This window comes from Amphiprion ocellaris, chromosome 1 (assembly GCF_022539595.1).
Source record: "Amphiprion ocellaris isolate individual 3 ecotype Okinawa chromosome 1, ASM2253959v1, whole genome shotgun sequence".
In the NCBI taxonomy this organism is placed as follows: domain Eukaryota; kingdom Metazoa; phylum Chordata; class Actinopteri; family Pomacentridae; genus Amphiprion; species Amphiprion ocellaris.
Window position 1 is genome coordinate 21,537,051 of NC_072766.1, and position 19,905 is coordinate 21,556,955.

At 39.3% G+C, this 19,905-nt stretch overlaps 1 long non-coding RNA gene across 2 annotated transcripts; it reads left to right on the plus strand.

The window, feature by feature from the left end:
• The first annotated feature begins 6,977 nt into the window (after positions 1 to 6,977).
• On the plus strand, positions 6,978 to 11,728 carry LOC129350506 (uncharacterized). 2 transcript variants are annotated; one of them, XR_008603934.1, is made up of 4 exons: positions 6,978 to 7,096; positions 7,996 to 8,096; positions 9,929 to 11,449; positions 11,520 to 11,728. It is a non-coding gene; the product is annotated as an uncharacterized LOC129350506 (long non-coding RNA). The 2 variants fall into 2 exon arrangements; XR_008603933.1 differs by having other exon boundaries at positions 11,554 to 11,728.
• Positions 11,729 to 19,905: the final 8,177 nt, after the last annotated feature.

The window sequence follows — 19,905 nt, forward strand, 5'->3', positions numbered from 1 at the left end:
TCCCTATCCAATCACTAGAGATCAGCATTTCTGACTATATTTAACTTAATTTTTAATCAGCACTTATGAGGTCAACATATAGGTTTTGCCAAGGTTTTAAGAGCAAAGTGGAGTGAAGTAAAAAGAATCTACAATGTTAAAGATCCTGAGAATATGCGGAGTCTATGTTAAAGAAATTAAGTATTCAAGAGGGACATATTAAATTTTCCACCTTGGTTTTGGCACACAGCTTGAAAATGTTTGACAGCAGCTTGAAAACAATGTTAGTCCAGCCCATGCTGCTGTTTGGTTGGTTTTCAACTAAGAAACCACTGTTTCATCTGTTTCATGTCACAGTGCCCCACAAATCAATCAACTTGGTGGTGTTGGACAGATTCAAAGTCCTGGACCCAACTAATCATGGGCAAGAGCTGTAGCTAGAAAGTTGTCAGAGCTTGACGTGGCAACAGCTGGTGTAGCATTTGGGGGACTGGGGCTAAAAGAAATACTGAACTTGAAAACAGGCCTTTTGGGCTTTGCTAACTTAAGGAACTCCTAAATAAACAGACAAACATTAAATCACTCATAAAGGCAGTTTTAGGCCTTAACAGACCATTCACAGCATGATAGAACAGCTGACCTATAGTCCAGCAGTGGAAGCTATTTCTCTCCAAAGTAGATGTGAAGTTGGAAGATTAGGGGGAAGCCTTTCCCAGCTCTCTAGCAGAGGTCACATATGTAGGTATATAGCTTGATAGACTAAAGATCAACACATAGATTAGCGAGGTGCCCATATTAATGCGGGTGTTTAACTTATATCTTAGTGTAAAGTCCATCTCTCACCAATGGTCAGCAGCTATAAGTGAGGAATGAAAACTGAACTTCATTTCTGGCTTTTCCTTTCCTTCCCAGATTCACTTTTATGAACAAGGTGATGAGGGAAGATGTCCGCAAGGAGCTTAGAGTAGAACTATAGCACATATGCATTAAAAGGAACCGGCTGAGGTGGTTGAGACTTCTCATCAGGATGCCTTCTGAAAGTGTCTCCATGAAGAGTTATTGCATGCAGAATACAGGTTGTTTCTAGACCAGAGTTTTGATTGAGCTCTCTAGAAAGTCAAGGTACCAGAAATGGTTAAAACATTATTTGCCAGAATTCAACTGCACTTTTTAATGCTATCATTACACCTAAAATGTTTTCCTTTCTTTTTTCTCTTTTTTTCAGTATTTCAGTTGAAATCCTTTCAGCCATCTTCCACAAGTGTTGAAAACAACCCCAGAGTTTGAGTGACAGGAGTGGCATTGGAACAGGGCTGGCTAGACAGCCCATATCCCTTTCACAAGCTGGAAGTAGAGACTGGCTGAAAATGGCATCTCCCAGGGAAAGCCAACAACTGGCTATCACCCTGACCGTTTGTCTTCATCAATCAACCTGCGTCTGTTGACCAAGCAACATGATGTCACTATTAATTTCATGCATTCCCTTAATGGGGTCCAGAGGGGCATCCTATCCTCACAGTAGGCATTTCCTGCCCTGTTGCATTGTGGGATATGTCCGTTTCCTTCTAGGAGATCAGTTGGACTTTTTCAAAGTTTTACTTCTTCTCTTGTTGTTTTTTCCTCCCTCTTTTTAATCTCCCCTTCATTCCCGTCTGCAGTTGCCCCCCTTATGGTGTTATTTGCTTTGCTTTGTCATAGCGCTTCTCGTTGGAAGCAGCTCCACGGTGTTTGTATCCTTGTTATGTGAGTACTTGTGATGATTTCCACTTATTTGCCGAGGTATACACTGAACTGGATGTACCGAACCTTTTGATCAACCCTCAGATTTCATGAACAGATACTGGCGCTGTGTGCTCAGATCAGCGCATTAGCGTTTCATTTGAAAGAATGGTGTCACTGTGTTGACAAGCTCATGATAAGTTGGTGGCTTCTAAGGGAAAATGTTTAAAGCAGATAAATGCCTCAGGACTCCAACTGTCTGTCTTATTGTCCTGATTGTAGTTTATTTTCGGTGATTATGAAAACCTGCTTTAAACAGGCTTTGGGGATGTTGGTTTATTAGCTTTAGATGAAGTATGCCCCTCGTGCAACTATTCTGCACAAGGTACTTAATGTTATCTCTTCTGACTTCTGTGCATCTGTATTTACTATCTACATGACTGGCTTTTTTATCATTCCTTTGATTATCACAGAGGAGGAGGGAGTTGTGAATGATATTCCTTGCTCTTAGTCTCACTTACTCCCTTCCCTCCTTCTCAGCACACCCCCCTCTGCTTCTCTGTCCCTGTTACTGCACCTCTCCTCTGGCTTTAAGAGGCTTAGCAGCAGCTTAGCGCCCAGGTCAAACTGGCCTTTGCCCTTCATCTGTCAGCCTTTTGATGTGGTGCCAGCCTGGGCTGCTTGCTACGCTCTGCCTTTAACAGCACGTCCAGAGGTCAGAGGAGGGCTCTACTTCAGGACCCCACCCCACCTTAACACCCCGCAATCCAGCACCACCTCCCACCTTCCTTGCAGATGTGTCTGTCTCTGATACCCCCCACCCCCCCCACCCCCCCTTGCCTCTTCCCTGCCCTAGTGCCCATTATTATTTTATAGTTTGGTTCTGCATTCCTTTCACTCAGGCTGCGGTGGAAGGCAGACCTTTGGCTTTATTGCTTACACATGTCCATGGCTTTCTCCCTCAGCAGGGAGAGACAAAACAGCAAGAGGGAGATGGCCAATGGGGACCAGCCTTCTAAACTCTCCCCACCTTGAACTAATCGTTGGGGGCCAGGGTATGGTACTACCTCAGCCTTGTGCCAGTGGGGTTTCAATTTGTAGAGACATAAACAGATACTAAAGCCAAGGTAACAACACAGTGATTTATCAAGCTAGTTCACATCAAATTATCACAGCGCCCCCCTGCTGTCAAGCCCCATAATAGCCCCCAGCCAAGCCCCTGCTTCAGAGGTGCACCGTGGTCACACTTCATTTAGGAGTCCACAAACATGTGTCCCTCTGTCTGGTTTCCCTCTGAGCGTGACGCTTCACACCCGCCAGTGATCATCCCGGACAGGGCGTCAAGACTTTAAGGAGGATGTGGATGTCTGCAGTTGTGTGTTTGTGTTCATACAGGTTCATGCAGTGCTTTTCAGCAGTGTTCACACTCATATGCTGTACAATTTGTGTGTAATAATTGCCACTGATGGAAAAAGTGTGTGTGCAGGTGTCTTTCCAAATTATGAAGATAAATTTAAATCTTACAGCCCACATGTATTACAAACATGTGTTGTCTTCCTTTCTTTATTTCATCACCTGGAACAGACAATATTCTTGGTAGAAAGGCACCAAAGTCAAGTTGAATTGTGTGTGATTGTGCAAGTCAGGTATGTAACAGACTCTAACTTGAAATAAACAGATTATTTTTCTGTAGCAAAATCGTGTTTCACTTTAATATGGTGCCTGAACAGAGTGCTGCCTTTGATCTCCGCTAGCAGAGCCCAGCACATGGATAATATATCTTTCAGAGATAAAAGTAAAAATGTGCGCGAGTTGATGATGTCATTCAGTTGTGGCCGCAAGCCTGGGAGTAAAGCTAACTTTCACAGGCAAGGCTATCCCAGGGATCACTAAGGGTGCTCTCTGAGCCTTTGGGGAAATCAATTACACATTGTCTAAACTGCGATTCCTGCTGTAGGAACTTAATCGTGTGGGCCTTCTGCAGAGGATCATCCCGATGAATTCAGACACTGTTTTTGCTCCCTGGTGTCTGCTCTCTTCTCCCTCTCTCTGTCCCCCACCCCCAGCTCCAGCCTTTGCACTTCGCTACATTTGTGTGCAGCTTACAATTCTGCAGAGAGCCATTCATCATCATTTGCTGGCGTATCTGTCTTGAGTGCCTTAGCTTTGATCATGTTGTATTTTATACTTTACATCTGTTCTACATTTAACCTTCTGTAATGCTGTTGCTCAGAAACTATTACCCTGGCATAACTGGAGAAGAGTTTACCTGGTGACTTTGTAGCCTTTGTAAATCTGGCATATTTGTCATGGTCCAGTAAATAAATGATCCAGCGGTTGAAGCATTGTGATAAGCAGATCTCCCCTTGCTATTTCCTGCCTTATGGGACAGGACTCAGAGCAATCCTGTGCTTCCTCTTACGTGATCTTCTCTTCTTTCAAAAGCTTATCTTCTCCTAAATCATCCTCTTTGAATTGGGACGACAGTGCATTTTTTGTATTTTCCCTAACTCTTTCCAGCTCTATCATTTCCAGTCTTTCTCCGACTCCACTTGTGCCCCCCAGCCCCGCTCCCTTCCTCACTGCTCAGCTTGCTCTCTCTTTTTCTCTGTCCTCAGGAACCCAGGAGCATAAGGCCCTGACCCCCTCCTCCTCCACCAACACACTAATCATCCCTAATCAGAAGTGAAATGCATTTTTCTAAGGAAGTAGCTGGAAAATTTCACAATCTGCATTTCTCCGACCAAGCTGATTAGGGAAACATTATCCTGCTTTCACAGTCACTTCCAATCTGCCTTTAATCTGTCACTTCAATCGCCTAATTATTTAGTCAATGACCTGGGGACGCAATCTTACAAAAGAATGAAATGCATGCCATATCATTTTCCCTTTCATTTATGCATGATATCGCTGGTTACATGTTATGTTCCCTTGAGCTAAATATGCAAGCCTTGTTCATGTACACGTATACGTGTGTTTCTGGCCTGTGTGTGAGTGCGTGCATGTGCGTGTGTTTGTGTGCGTGTACACTGTTTAGGCATTTATTGTCCTTGCCCATCTCATCCATGTGGATGTGTGTTTCAGTGTGTGTCAACAGTAGCTTGTTTAGAAGCTGCTGAGCTGTGAATGCTGGCTGGGGGTAATGCAGTTTAGCCCTGAGTTGGAAAAGCCTTTAGGGAATGAGACTCTGTGGGGGAGTTGTGTTATTGGAAAGGTCATGATTACAGTAGGGGGTCAAAATAACTCGCTGACACTCTTTATACACAAGTGACTGCTATTGGGCCTCAGGGTGTCAAGAACTATATTGAGTATTGACTATATGTCACAGCAATAAAAAGGAAACCTGTTCTCCGTTGGTGAATGCTCTACCTTCAAAGAGTGTGAAGTCAGGACAAAAGGTAAAAATGTCTTCAATGTCAATAAGACCATCATGTTGACATGCTAATTTTGCTGCAGAGCAGAGAAAAACGTTTCTTATGAAGCTGCAATTGTGAATGGAAAAAAAAAATGATTGAAGAACTTGAATTGCTTGCATGTCAGACTATGAGCTCCTTTATACCTTATCAGGATAATAAAGCTGCATTACTTTCTAAAGAAGCACATATAGCCTCCAGGCCTCATTTGCAAGATTCCTTGGACTACGAAAAAATCAATTCAGGACATTTTAACACTTTAAGACTCACCATTGTGCAAGTCCGCCAGGACATATTTTTACATTTTTACATGCTGTAGTGCCATTTTTTGGAGTATTTTTATTTGCTTTACATCAAAATAACCCTGATATCCCAAATTTTAATAATATGTATTGACTTATGTCTTAACTACGACAAAAAATTGCTTAAAAGTGCAATAAACCTTTAAAAAAAATGAAAATCGTTTTTGTTTTTTTCACATACATTTCAAAATACAGAAATTGTATAGCTGTATCCCTCATATTTGTAAATGTAAAAAAGTTGCACAATATCCTTTGGAACCACAAGAAATTTATTTGGAGTCTGTACATAATTTACTTTTTGAGATATGGTCAATTGTGTAACCTGTAAAAAAACCCAAAAAATAAACAAAACTGCAAAATTTGCAAAGAGACAACATCAAAATCAAAGCAAATTATTTACAATAGTGCAATCAAATTTCTAAATGTGCCAGATACTTGTGAACACACATATTTTATGTACAAAACCATGGTCAGACCATAAAAAGTGCATTTGAAAATAAAAGAAAATCGTTTTTACTGAGTTGAATCAGAAACAGTATTTTGATGGTCTCCTGGTCCAAGTACTTGGACAGGTCTGATGGAGAAGGGCTGTCCACACATTCTGACAGAGGTGGCTGGACACCTGGCCTCCTTTTCGGAAGGAAATGTGGCAGAGAAGGTAAGCTGTCAGGTTCCTTCTCAGTTTTCCAGCCAGCTGTAGGGAGCGCCTCTGGCCCGGAGCGCTCGCTGGTGGAGCGGCTGCTGCAGGGTCTCCTGGCTGGAGGCGGTCTGTCCCTCTACCTCTCGCTGGGGTACCAGGACAGCAGGAGACCTCCATTCTCTCCTCTTCCTCCTCCTCCTCCTTCCCAACACTGTAAATGCTGCACACAGAAAAAGTTACGTGGTACGTTAGCTGTGCGCAGCACATGACTTGTAAAAATGATGCGTATTTTGCGCGGAATGCTTTCGGCGGCGTTACATGTATATTATACTTTCTTTACTTTTCTCCAACTCAAAACAAACAACTTCTCATGAATACAGACTTACATGTCACTGGAATGATCAATTTCTTCGATAAGATCGGCTTCATCCGCGCTGGTGGCAGAATCCGGGCCAGACGAGTGGCTGGACTCTTCATCCGACGCTGTAGTTTGCTGGAGAGCTTCGCACCAGATGTAAAATAGTTTGACCAGGTTTTCGCAGCTCCTCAACTAATGTGTGGAAGTGTGTCAAAGGTGTGTGTGGTGGGTCCGTGTACAGATCTGGTAATTGGATTTTCCGTTCTGAAACGGGTATTGAAAAACAAAAAACGAGTGGTTATTTGATTTTCGTTTTAAAATACAAAAATTAAAATTGAAATACAAGGCGTTTTTGCTTTGCATGATCAAAAAGGGATATACGATTTTTTTAAAAATGCTTTGATTTTCGTTTTATATTTAGAATAACAAGAAAGTAAAATCAGTAAGAGACAGAAACGAAAAAATGTCCTTTTTTCATTTTCTGAGACCGGAAGTGGTCATCAGCAAGTGTGGAGCCAAACGACAACAAGATTCTCAGAGGGCGGAGCCAGAGAGCAGTGACTGGTTCAGACCATAGATAATCTAGAAGACAGCGCGCTAGCGTGTCTAGTCTATGTATATGTATGGTCGGCACGTCTGGTAGCCTCTGTGGCTGCTGTTGATCTTGTTTTTGGAGTAAAACACGGTAAGAAGATAAATACTTCTAACCAGTAGCGTTGTTTGTTGTACGTTAAGTCAGCGACTTGTGAAGAGTTGTGTTTTGTCGTGTTTGAGCAGTTGGTCCGGACGCGTTAGCTAGCTAAGCGGCTAAGTTAGCTAGCGGGCTAATACACAGGTGGGTAACTTACCGCTGAACACCTGTGTTAGTTGCTGCAGCAGCGGGCCGTCATTATTAGAATGAACTTCTCAACCTGTATTTCTCTGCTGTGTATTTTAGCTTTTAAAAAAGTTATTTCACTTTAAGGTTAACTGAAACCCATTGAGCTGCACTGAAGTTTAACATTCAGCTGGTTTGAATTAATCCGCGCTTAACTTAACACTGCGCAACATTACCTGTCTGAATCTCCATAATTTCATTAAATTCCTTCTCTCTTCCACTGCTCAAGTTCAATCCAGTATATGAAATGACATTAATAGTGAATAAACCAACAACCAGCCATGTATTTATTTATTACTGTATGTATTTGTAGTAAAACATGAGTTGAAACATCCTACTTTTGGATCTAGAACTGCACAAGCCGTTCATTTTCAGTCATCTGATGAGTTAAACTCCCCTTTTTATGTGAGGTTGAAGCAGAAAGTCTGAGTTAACAAAGGTAGTTGTTTATAATTTGCAATACCTGTTATCTCTGACTGAGGCTTTAGTTTTTGTTGAGCTGATTTACACGTAGAAACTTTGTTCAGGAAAATTTCTCAGTAGCTCAGAGGACAGGCTGCTTTTTACACAACCTTGTAAGAGAATGTCTGTCAATGCTTTCAGCAGAATTAAGAAACACAACACTTCCCAAACAGATATGTTGAGGCTGTGAGGTTGAACGTTTGAGAGTATATCAGTGTGTTTGTTTGTGGTCTTTCTGTTTCTAGGTGGAAGCTGAATTAGTGAGGATGACTCCTGCTCCTGTCATCTCTAAGCTCCTCACACATCTTTACCTGCACATGAGGAAAATCACTCCTGTAGAATGCAGGTATGTTTGTCATTATTATAAAAAGATGTTGCCTGGTGACCTGTCAGCCAAAATAATGTTTACACACATCAGGAAAAGAAAAACTTGCATAAATATTTCAATACCAAATTTATTCAGACATCACAAGATTAATAAAAGTTCTCTTTGGCCTCTACAATTACAAGAGGTGTTCAAAGTGGTGGCCACTGGCTTCCAGACATTTCTGTTGTGTTGTATACGTCACTTGTTGATGCTCCATTCATGAGGGTAATGCCATCTGTTGGGAAAACATCGTACAACAGGACACAGAGTTATCGTGATTTGATCAAACTTAGAAAGAGGTATCTATATGTATAGAAGCACTTATACAAATGAAATATTTATAAAAGTTTTTCTTTTCCTGATGTGTGTACATTATTTTGGCTGACTCTGAACTTAATGAGAACAAAACTGTCATTTAATTGTTGCTTTGAAAGCTTCTTTAGTGAAAACCAGCTGGTGTTCTGCTTTGAAACAAACTGCTGTTGAGGTCTGTGTTTTTAGGTTTAACCCCACAGTTTCTGAATGAACTGATAGTGTTTTTTTTCCTGATCAATGTGGACGTTATAATTGATGGTAACATTTACTGATCATATAATCAGCATGACAATATAACAGTATAACATTCTGACCACCTGACTAATACTCTGTTGGTCCCTTTATGCTGCTAAAAGTCCTCTGACCCAGTGGTTCATCAGAACCTCTGGGGGATCCTGTGGATTCTGTGGATCCTGTGGGTTGCAGGGTGGGTTCGACCTAGACCAGGCTGATCCTGGACCATCCCACAGATGCTCCATCAGATGTGGATGTGGGGAGTGTGGAACCCAGGTGAACAGCTTAGCTCTGTCGTGTTCCTCGGACCACTCCTGAGCAGTTTTAGTGTGTCCTGCTGAGGGAGGCAGCTGGCATCAAGGACTGCTGTTGCCATGGAGACGAGGAGGTTGTTTGTCCTGCAGTGTTTAGGTGGTGGTACATGTCAAACATCCACATGAACGCCAAGGTTTCCCAGCAGAACGTTGCATTAGAACAAGATGATGGATGTTGTTCTCTTCAGCTGTCAGTGGTCAGAATGTTGTGGCTGATTGGTGGATCTGTCTGCCTTTACTCTGACATCCAGAGTTATACAAAAGTGTAGTATGTGTGCAGTGCAGAAGAGATTCACTTTATTGTATGCATTTTTTTTTTTTTTTTTTTTTTAAGGGAGAGCATTTTTTTTTTTATCCACCTGAAGAAGACCTAATCTTTCCCTTCAAATGATAGTTAATAATTACTACGGCTTCCATACTGGTCCCATCAGAGAAAATCATATCCATATACAGATTTTTATTAATTCCAGGGGTGGTTCAGTAAAGATTATAATAATAACTACATCAGATAATTCTTGGTCGCAGTTGGAATTTTGCAGCCTGAGAGATGGTTGAGAAGGTTTGCAGTTCTATTTTTAGTAAAATCTGTTATAATAGAAGATCTTTATTGTTATTGTACATGAAATTATCTGCAAACCAGCAAAGTGTATCAGTCTGACGTATCTAAAAATAAATAAAGAAAAATGCTTCTAAAGCCAATAATAAACAGAATATTTTGAGGGAATATTCTAAAAAGGAAAGAAAAGCTCCATTCTCACTCCTCTCAGGATAAACTGTGATTAAAATTGACTTTAAATTTAGCTTCAACATGAGATAAAAACATTTACTTTCATTACTGATGTTGTCAAGTTTTAATAAAGTTCATGCTACTTTTATGAAATGATGAAAGTGAATAAATTATATTTCTGTGATCTGTGTTTGAGTTCTGTCTTTTCTCCTGTCATCCAGATGTTCAGAGGGAGATGATGCCACATCTGGTCCAGCTGATGGAAGGTCTTGAAGTTCTCTGACTGGCCTCGACTGAAGATGGTCGTCTCACTGGATTTAAGGTTCAGATGCTCAGTAACAAACTCCACCAATGAGCCAACAAGGAAGCTTTAGGTTTATTAAATGTTGCTATGAAGGTATCACTGTTTTTCTTTGTGAATGCAATGTGCTCCAACTGAAACTTGAATTAGAACTTACAAGTAAATCCTTCCATCTGAAAGGATTTAGTTGCATTAATAACCTCATAACATTCTAATTTTTATTCCAGTCTTGGCTGGAAATAGAATCTCTGTATTGATTCAGGTAAAAACTGAACTTCACAGCATGTTGGAGCAAAACAACCAGATGAAAACTGTGAAGGTGTTGGATTGTCAGGCTGTAATGTTGCAGCTCAAAGCAGCTTTTCTAGCTCAGTTCATTCTGACATTCAGCTATGAATCAACACAGCAGATGGTGATCCATGCTGTGGAAGTCTCACATCTCCTGATTTAATGGAGCTGCTTTGCACTTTTTACACTGTTTATTCACCAACACTTTATTTAATAAAAGTCCCATCTAGTTTTTATGAGGAATGTGATGTTTTAATTCCTCTGTGAATAACTGCAGTCTAATGCAACAGCTGGAATTGTAACATCTGTCCTGATATTGATCATGAAGTATTGATCAGAGTACTGATGGTCAGCAGTCATCCCTGAAGTTTTACATTAAAATCTTTACTTGTGTTGTGAACTTTGGTAAGAAGCAGAAACTTTTGCGTTGCCATGGATACATGAGTGTTAAATTCTGTCCATGTTTCCATTTTGGGAAATGCAGTCCAGTTCCAGAATGTGGAGGAATTTAGTCTCACAATCACAGACAACAAATATTATCTGAACTCTACAATATTATTTGACACAAATCTATCTAAATCAAAATTTTAATAATTTTCACTCCAAACATTTACTGGACTGATTTAAACATTAAAATCACTCCTTTCTAATCCTCTGCTGTACGTTCAAACCTGAGGCCTTAAATAGAAACACACAAGTATCTGTTTGAAGGAACTTCTGCAGAGTCCTGGTTCCAGAACATGATGATAGAATTATAGACAAACTTTAACAAAAGCTGCCTGAGAGTTTACAAGTTTTTATGTTGGATTTCTTCAGTAATTTAATGAGTGTTATTAGCAAAAATCAAGTGTTCATTTGATGAACTTGATTTCCTAAAACATACAGAATTGGAGCTCATATCTTTGGCAGCTGTAAAGTTTCTGCTCCTTCAAAGTTCACAACACAATGAATGAATTCCTAAAACACTCTCAATGCTGGAGAGCGTTTGATGCTGAAGCAGTGATCAGTTTTTCTGTTTCTTCTCTGGAGATGCACAATGAGGGACGTCTGCAGAGACTGAGAAAGAGTCTCACCACATCCTGACATGAGGAAAAAGACTTTATTGAAGACTACAATGAGAAAAACTATCAGACAGCAGATGGCTGCATTCAAGGTGAGATCTTAACATTTGATCTGGAACAGGAATTCAATAACGGCAGCATGAGCTTCATTTCACTCTGTAGCTGCTGAATTCATGGATGAATCATCTGGCACTAGAGAAGAAGACCATCAAACATCCATGTCAGCTGATGGAGGTCCAAGAGTCTCACCAAACAAACAACCTACAGAGTGAAGACCTCAAATCTGATTGGACGGCCTCCTATTCAGCCACGTGTGAACAAATGCCTCTAAGTTGATTTGTTTTCTAAAATAAATCTAGTTTGAGTCCTAATCTATGCCTGTGTGTTTGCTTCTTTACATCGCTGTTAACAGTTTAGGCTGTTAGATTGTTCCAGATAAGACAAGTACAAGATTCTTCAGAGCCGTTCTACCACAAGCCTGACAGGAAGAACTCCAACAGCTACTGAATGTTCCTGTGGTCCCCTCAAGGCTACAGGAGGAGTCCTACGAGGACGAGCCGGTCCACCTGATGGAGGCCAGTCACTGCGGTTCAAAGCCAGCACCGACTACGTGGACTTCTACTGGACCGCACGGAGGCCTTCAAACTGGACCATCAAGTTCAGCGACTCCCCGACTCGTGGGTCTGAGGACGCCGCCGAGCCTCAGCCCAGCCGGCCTCCTGTCTGTGGGTGTTTGAGTGCTGAGAGGTTTGTGGATGCATGTGAACATGTCTGTGTTGAAACAGCAGCTTTTGACTCAGTAACGCCGGGAAAAACCAAGAGCTCCTTTATTTGTGACTTCCACTAAAAAAACTGATGAAAATAAGTTTGCCAGGGTTCTGACTGGTAACAGATTATTAAATAATGAAAATAATAGTTTAAATATTCCTTTAAACAATCCTTCTACATTTAAGGTGGACTACTCCTTTACACCAAGATTTTTTTGGTCTACATTGAAGGATTTTACGTGGAATATTCCTTTGAAGGAACTTTTTAAGTTTATGTTAAAGGATGTTGGGTGGAATATACCATCAGACCAACCTCCAAGGTCTACAGTAGTGAATTTTAGGTGGACTGTACCATTAAACTCACCTTTTAGTTCTACATTGGAGGATTTTAGGTGGAATTTTCTTCCAAACTGTCTTTTAGTCTACATTTAAGGATGTTTAGGATGGTATATTCTTCCAAACCAACTTCTCAGGTCTATATTTCAGGTGGAATATTCCTCCATACTAACTTTTTTGGTCTACATTGAAGGATTTTTTTCTAAACCACCCTTTCAGGTCTATATTTGAGGTTTTAGGTGGAATATTCCTTTTAACCAGCCCCTCAGGTCTCTTTGAGGATTTTGGATGGAATACTTGGTTAAACCAACATTTTAGGTGCATGTCCAAGGATTTTTGGTGGAATGTTCCTTTAAGGTGGATGTTTGAGGACCTTGTAGATGGAATACTTCCTGAAACCAACCTTTTAGGTCAACATTCAAAGATTTAAGGTGGAATATTCCTTTAAACCAACCTAAATTTCATGTTTTGATCATTATCAAGTGAGAAACCTCAATCCAGACTCCTCATAATGACGTTTGAGATTTATGCTGCTGTTATTTGTTTAGTCCAGACTAAATGACAGAAATCCACAACTGTAATTTTATTTCAGGACTCGATCATTAAATGTCAAAACAATCCATGTGACTCTAAAAACTCAACAGCTGTACAAACTCTAAGATTAAACTCTCCACAAGGATCCAAAGTAAGTTGGACTTCTACATGAGAGCTTTAATTATTCTTCATCTTCTTCCTGAAAAGTTTGGTCAAAAAAAAAAGACAAAAACTAGTATTTTCAGCTGAACTGAAGACAGACTGATTTTTCTGCTCACATGTTATGTTGTTGTAAACTTACTCTTTCAAATAAATAGCCGTCTAACCCCCTGGAAACCAGCGTTTGTCCTGTTTTTGTGTTGCTCCTCGGCGACCCTAAACAGCCGGGTCATAATGTTTTTTGAGCAACACACCATACTATGACGTTTTTACAATGATGGTTCTTCTATGAAACCAGTTTGACACGTTCAGGCGTTCTTTGTGTGAAAACTCAGAGATTTCAGGTATCGGAAGGTGGTTTTCAACTTTCTTTGTTAACTTTCTGCTTCAACTTTAAACTAAATTTCCTTCACTAACCCAGCCCTCTGGACTTCCAGGAAGCTGTGTTCCTATTGGCTGTCCAGGTGGCTGCTTGGTGTTATCAGGAACACCTGAGCAGCTCAGTGTCTTCCTGCTTTATCTGTCTGCAGGCAAACATTTCCTCTGCTTCTTTCACCACTTAACTGGGTTTGGCTCTGTTGCTTTAATTTGTTCTTTAGGCGTTGGCTTGCAGCTTCCAGCAGTAAAATTGTCTTTAATGTGTTTCTTGGTGTGTTTTAGGGCTTTGTACTGGATAGTTGTCTTGGTAAATGTGGTTCTTTAGCCACAGTTAGCACATGGTGCTAATGTGTGCAGTGATTAGTGGATTTGGTGCAGCTGAGTTGTGTCTTTATCTTGGCTGTAGTGAGTCTTTAGAGGTTTTTGGTCAGACACATTCTGTATTCTTGTTTGTGAACCAACGTTGGTTGTCCAGAAGGTAAGAGTTCCTGTCCTGATTCTCTGTTCTCAGAGGTTCTCTGGTAGGCTGCAGGAGACTTTAGCGTTTGGGTTGTGCTAGTTTGGTTTTTGTACGGTTTCATTTGGATGACTATCTTGAGGCCCCTCCATGTGGTTTAGTGAGGTTTTCTGCAACAGTTCTACAAAGCAACCTGCAGCAGAAGAGACTTTGAGAGTTTTTAGGAAGTTCTGGAGACCAGACGTTACAGCAGCAGAAACATTTGTCAGCAGTTTGAGCAGGAGAAGGTGAACTTCAGAGGAGAAATGAGACGGAAACCTTCTTGACCCGTGTGGTGAGGTCCTGTATGAAGAGTTTGAGCAGGTTGTGAAGAGTCTGTAGTTCTTTGGTCTGAAAGCACAAGAAGAGTCGACTCGTTAAAGGAGAAAACAGGAGATACTGTTGGTTCTTCTGTCGCTCTGCAGTTTCCTTAGACTGAATATCAAGTTTAAATTTTAAATGATTTCCCATGTGAGCCCAAGAAGACTTCAATAAACTCCCTCCATTCCCTGGACACAACGTATTTTATTACAATGTTAAATCTTTTTTTTTTTTTTTAAATGTTTTTGAGTTTTAATCATAGTTTTAGCATAGTTTTTTCTCTTTACTTGTTTAGTTTTGTCATCTGTGTAAAAGGTGCTAAACAAATAAAGTTGAATTGATAAAGTGAATAGTTGACTAACTCGTGGTTGTGACAACAGAAGTATTTTCATTGTGATATAAGGGTTTATTTCATTTTTAAGGTTGGGGTTAAAATCTTGACAGAAAAAGAAGATTAAAGAAATAAACTACATAACAAAAAGCAATTAAAGGAAAAAAATAATACAATAAAACTTTTAAAAAGTTTTATTATTAAAAAGTACTTTTTAAATGTTTATAGAAAATATTTTATCTGTAATTTTTAATATTTGTATTTTAAAAATTTTGTTTAATTTCATGATTACATGTATTTTATCTTGTTTAATTATCTAATTCAATATTTTGTCTGTTTAGTATAATTTAATCATATTTACTGTTTAACTACATTAAACAGACAAAATATTGAATTAGATAATTAAACAAGATACGATACATGTAATCATGAAATTAAGCAAAATTTTAAAAATACAAATATTAAAAATTACAGATAAAATATTTTCTATAATTAAACATTTAAAAAATACAATTAAACAAGAAGAATATTAAACATTTTAAAAGATACAAAACATTTAATTAGATTATTAAACCTTTAAAAAGACAAAACATTTAATTAAAAAATTACGTTTAATTAGAAAATTACATCTTAAAGACAATAAAATTTCAAATAGGAATTAAACAGAAAATACAATGAAGCATTTAAAAAGAAAATTAAACATTAAAAGGTGGTAAAACATTTAGAAAGAAAAACCTTAAAGATTTAATCGAAAAATTAAATATTGGGAAAGAAAAGTAAATTTTTCAAACAAGCTGATAAAACATTTGAAAAAACAAACATTCAAAAGACAAAACATTTCAAAATCAAATCAGACATTAGAAAAGAATAAAAGGTGAGAAAAGAGCAAAACTAAACATTTAAGAAGAATCAAACTAAAGACAAAACATTTGAAAAGATACCACTTAGACTTTAGAAGATCCAATTAAACAGAAGAGACAATAAAACGATCAAAAAGAGCAAAAACAGACAAAGTTCTTAAAGCATTTTCTAGTCTGAAACAAAATCATCAAGTTGTTTCTTCAAACATTTCCTCTTTCTATGTTCTTGGTTTGATTGTGGATAGATTTACTAAGAACTCATTGAAGAAAACTGCTTTCCAGATAAAGTCTACTAGTAGTTGAAGGCATTTATCAAACTAATGTTACCTTCTGATCTCCACAAACTTTACTCTTCAGTGAAGAGAATCAAAGTTTGTTGAGGATTTCTAAAAAACCCACAGGTGAAAGTCTGAGAAGAACTCAGATGGATGATCTAAATGTGAAATCAAGACTCGTGGTCACAAGTTTTAAGGCTTCTGTTAACTAGAAAGTTCAAACTAACAGAGAAGTACTGAGAAACTTTTAAAACTTCAGTCCTCAGGCTGTCTAAAGGTTCAAACTAACAGAGAAGTACTGAGAAACTTTTAAAACTTCAGTCCTCAGGCTGTCTGAAGGTTCAAACTAACAGAGAACTACTCAAGAACTTTTAAGATTTCAGTCCTCAGACTGTGGAAAGGTTCAAACTAACAGAGAACTACTCAGGAACTTAGAAGATGTCAGTCCTTGGACTGTCTGAAAGTTAAATCTAACAGAGAACGACTGTGGGACTTAGAAAATTTCACCCCTCAGACTGTGTGAAAGCTCAGGTCCTGAGGACTCGGCAGGGGTGGAGGCTTTGGAAAGTCTCGGAACTGAGGGTTCAACCCTCCAGCACAAAGGCTGAAGTCCAACCTCCTGAGAAAAACGGTCGATTCGAGACCCAACTTAAAAAAAACCTCGAAAACGACAAAAAATAGATGATAAATGCGCAAAAAAAAGAAGAATTAGTATCTGAGCGAATAGCTCAGGGGATAAGAAGACAGACTACCAAGTGGAAGGTCGCAGGTTCAAGACCCGCCACTGGCCCTTTTCTTTCTTTGTCTTTGTCAGGATTTTGATAAAATTTAAGAAGGGTCTGGTCTTGAACCAGCGACCTGCAGCTCCACAGGCAAATCCTTAACTCACTGAGCTACAGATCAGATGAAAAGAAATAATTTCGTCGTCCCTTTGGCATCGTAGTTTCTGAAGTAACCACATGGGCGGAGCCAAGGCGGAGTCTGGGTGGAGTCAGGGCGGAGAGTAGGCGGGGAGGTGGGTGGCGGCCTCCCCCCTCTACTCCCCCACCTCCCCCCACCACCCACCACACCTTCCCCCACCCGACGAGTTCTTCAAGTCTCCACGAGTTCTTCGAGTCTCCATGGGTTTTCCCGAGTTTCTGGAGTTTCCACGAGGTCGGAGGCAGAACAAGTTGTCATGAAGAGGTGTTGAAGTCGGCGAGGATGGACTGACTTTTTACAGTGACTAGAAGGACGACGACGAGAAGAGCAGGTCTTTAACCACCATCCATAAAATCCATGGAGTTGCTTCAGAGAAATGAAGGGAGGTCAACTTTTATCAACTTCCATCCAGATGTTCAACTTGATATCTTTACTTTCACATTTTTAGCACCACAAACCTTTAGTATCACACTTTATTATCCTTTTTCAGGTTTTTAAAGGAATCCACCAGCAGATTTAGTTTTTGTTGATAAACTTTATTCTTGTCATTGTGGGACTGCAGTATTTAAAACTGTTCCTTCTATTTGACCTCGTTTATTAGTTTTAGTGGAGAAAGTTATTTTAGTTGTCGATTAGTCTCTTAAAAACCAAATAATAAATTTGATTAGTCAAGAGGTTTAAATTTCTTACTTTGTCATATTTTAAATATGACAAAAAATATAAAAATAAAGTGTCTTGAGACAATTTGACCTGTAATTGGCGTTATATAAATAAAATTGAATTCAAATTGTATGTATCTTGTAATGTTGGAGTAATTCAGCCATATATGTTGGAAAACACATTTTCTTTGACCATTAATCTGTTGATTGTTTTCTCCAGTAATTCATTTGTTTTGGTTTACAAATGTCAAACCCAAATATATTCAGTTTACTGTCATAAAACCCAAGAAGATTTACATTCATGATGCAGGAATGAGGCAGTTTTTCACTTTTTATCTTAGTTTAGTCAGAAAGATAGTTGATAATGTGTGAATTGTTGCAGCTTGTGAGCCGTAGAAGGTTTTAATCTTTGGGGCGAGTGTCAAAAAACATTTAGAAACAAACATCAGCAAAGTACTCAAAGATCTGAACATCATTTGCATGACAATGTCAAATTAAAGGACATTTATTTCCAACATAAATGTGTGATATTCATCCTCTGGAGCTTTCTCTTCACATCGTCTTCCACCTGGACTGGTTTGGTCAGGAGCATGTGCAACAAACATTTGAAAAACTGCACTTTAACATCAATGAATGACACTGAAGATTAATCTCTACATAAATGAGGCTGAGTCTGGATGTGCTGCTGTCATTAACTCCTAAGTTTAGGGAAAGTTCAAACAAAAGAGGACAGTTCAGATAAGACTTGAGAATGAGCTTATTTTGAACAAACATCTCAGACTTTCTCAGCTTCAGCACCAATAGCAGAGACATAGATATATAGAGATATTTTAACAACAAGCAAATCAAGAGATCCAGAAGTTGGAGAGAGTTAGCTTTAGCTGAGCCAAAGAACATGTGGGACACTAACCTAGCAAACATTTCAGACTTTCCTCTGTGAATTCTGAGAAATAATTTCCTATTTAATGACAGAGCTACACATCTTAACTCAGTCTCATGAAAACAGACTCTAATTCAGTGTCATCCATCCATATTAAAGTGCAGTTACCCAAAATGTTTGTTGCATGAGCTCCAACAAAACCTGTCCAGGTAGAAGGCCACTTCAACAAACAGGAAGTGGAAGATTCCAAGCAGATTTATAGAAGGGGGAACCGGACTGTACTAAGTGTGGTCGAGTATAAAGGGGTGTTTTGTGGGTTTTTAAGGCTGATAATGATTATTAGTGAGACATTTGGAGTAGATATTCATTTGCAGTAAATGAAAGTATTTAAAATCTTGGAGTTAAACTTTGAAGAACACAAACTCTAACAGGAAACTTTGTGGATACATTTTTGTTTTGTTGAGAGATGTTAAGTTAAAGGAGTTTTATTCGTGACGTATAACCAATCAAATCACTCCAGAAGACAGAGCGCCCACAGGTAGATAGAGGTTCAGAGCCAAAGTAGCGCCATTTTTAAATGTATTTATTACCGTAAATCAGTAAAAAATAAAATACTAATAATCAGTAAATCAGTCAGCCCACAATTTCTACAATTCTACAATGTATGTCTCTTTCATTTGACTTGTTATTTGTACAATATACGATGTATATGATGGCGTTTTTTTCATACCAAAGGCTATAATACTATGATGTTTTCTAAGAGACATACTCTGTTTGTTCTGGCCCTGGGCAGCTGCACTCCTCCTCTATTGTTTTCTGGATTGTACTCAGCTGCATGCCTTCGTCCACCCGGCCTCCGTTGACTCGTCCCGCCTGCTGTCTCTGGAGCTGAAGCTGGACCGGAACAGACCAAAGTACAGTCCAATCACGATGCCAGCTGCCTCTCAAAAGGCTCCTTCATCTGGCGGAACTTTTTCTGAGGGGAAGCTGAGCTGGCCCGGCAGAACTTTGGAGATGTGTTCCAGTGGTTGGTGGATGTGTAGGGAGCGAGAGAGGGACCTTTGACTTGTTCAAAAAGGAAAACAGGAAACCCATTGGTAGTTTTAGTTCAGGGTGCTACTGCGGTGTGTTTTTGGGTTTTAAGAGGTGAACAGGAAGAGGGTTTTTTTCGTATTGATTATCTTTTACCTTGTTCCTGGTTGGAATGCCCATTAATGTCAAAGTGAAGTTCACTTTTAGTTTTGTTTATTTATTTTTATTTTACTAACACCCATTTCCTTTTAACCCCCTCACATGTTGTGTTGTTGTAAACTTACTCTTTCAAATAAATACTCCTCTAACCCTCTGGAAACCTGCGTTTGGACTGTGTTGGTGTTGCTCCTCACCTACTTCAGACAGCAGGGACAAAACAACGTTTTGTGGACCAAAGGCAATACTATGATGTTTTTAGAGCGACATGCTATACTCTGACATTTTTTGGACGACATGCTATACTATGACGTTTTTTGGACGACCTGCTAGACTATGACGTCTTTTGGACCAAAGGCTATACTATGACATTTTTAGAGCGACAATCTATACTATGATGTTTTTAGAGCGACATGCTATACAATGACGTTTTTAGAGCAACA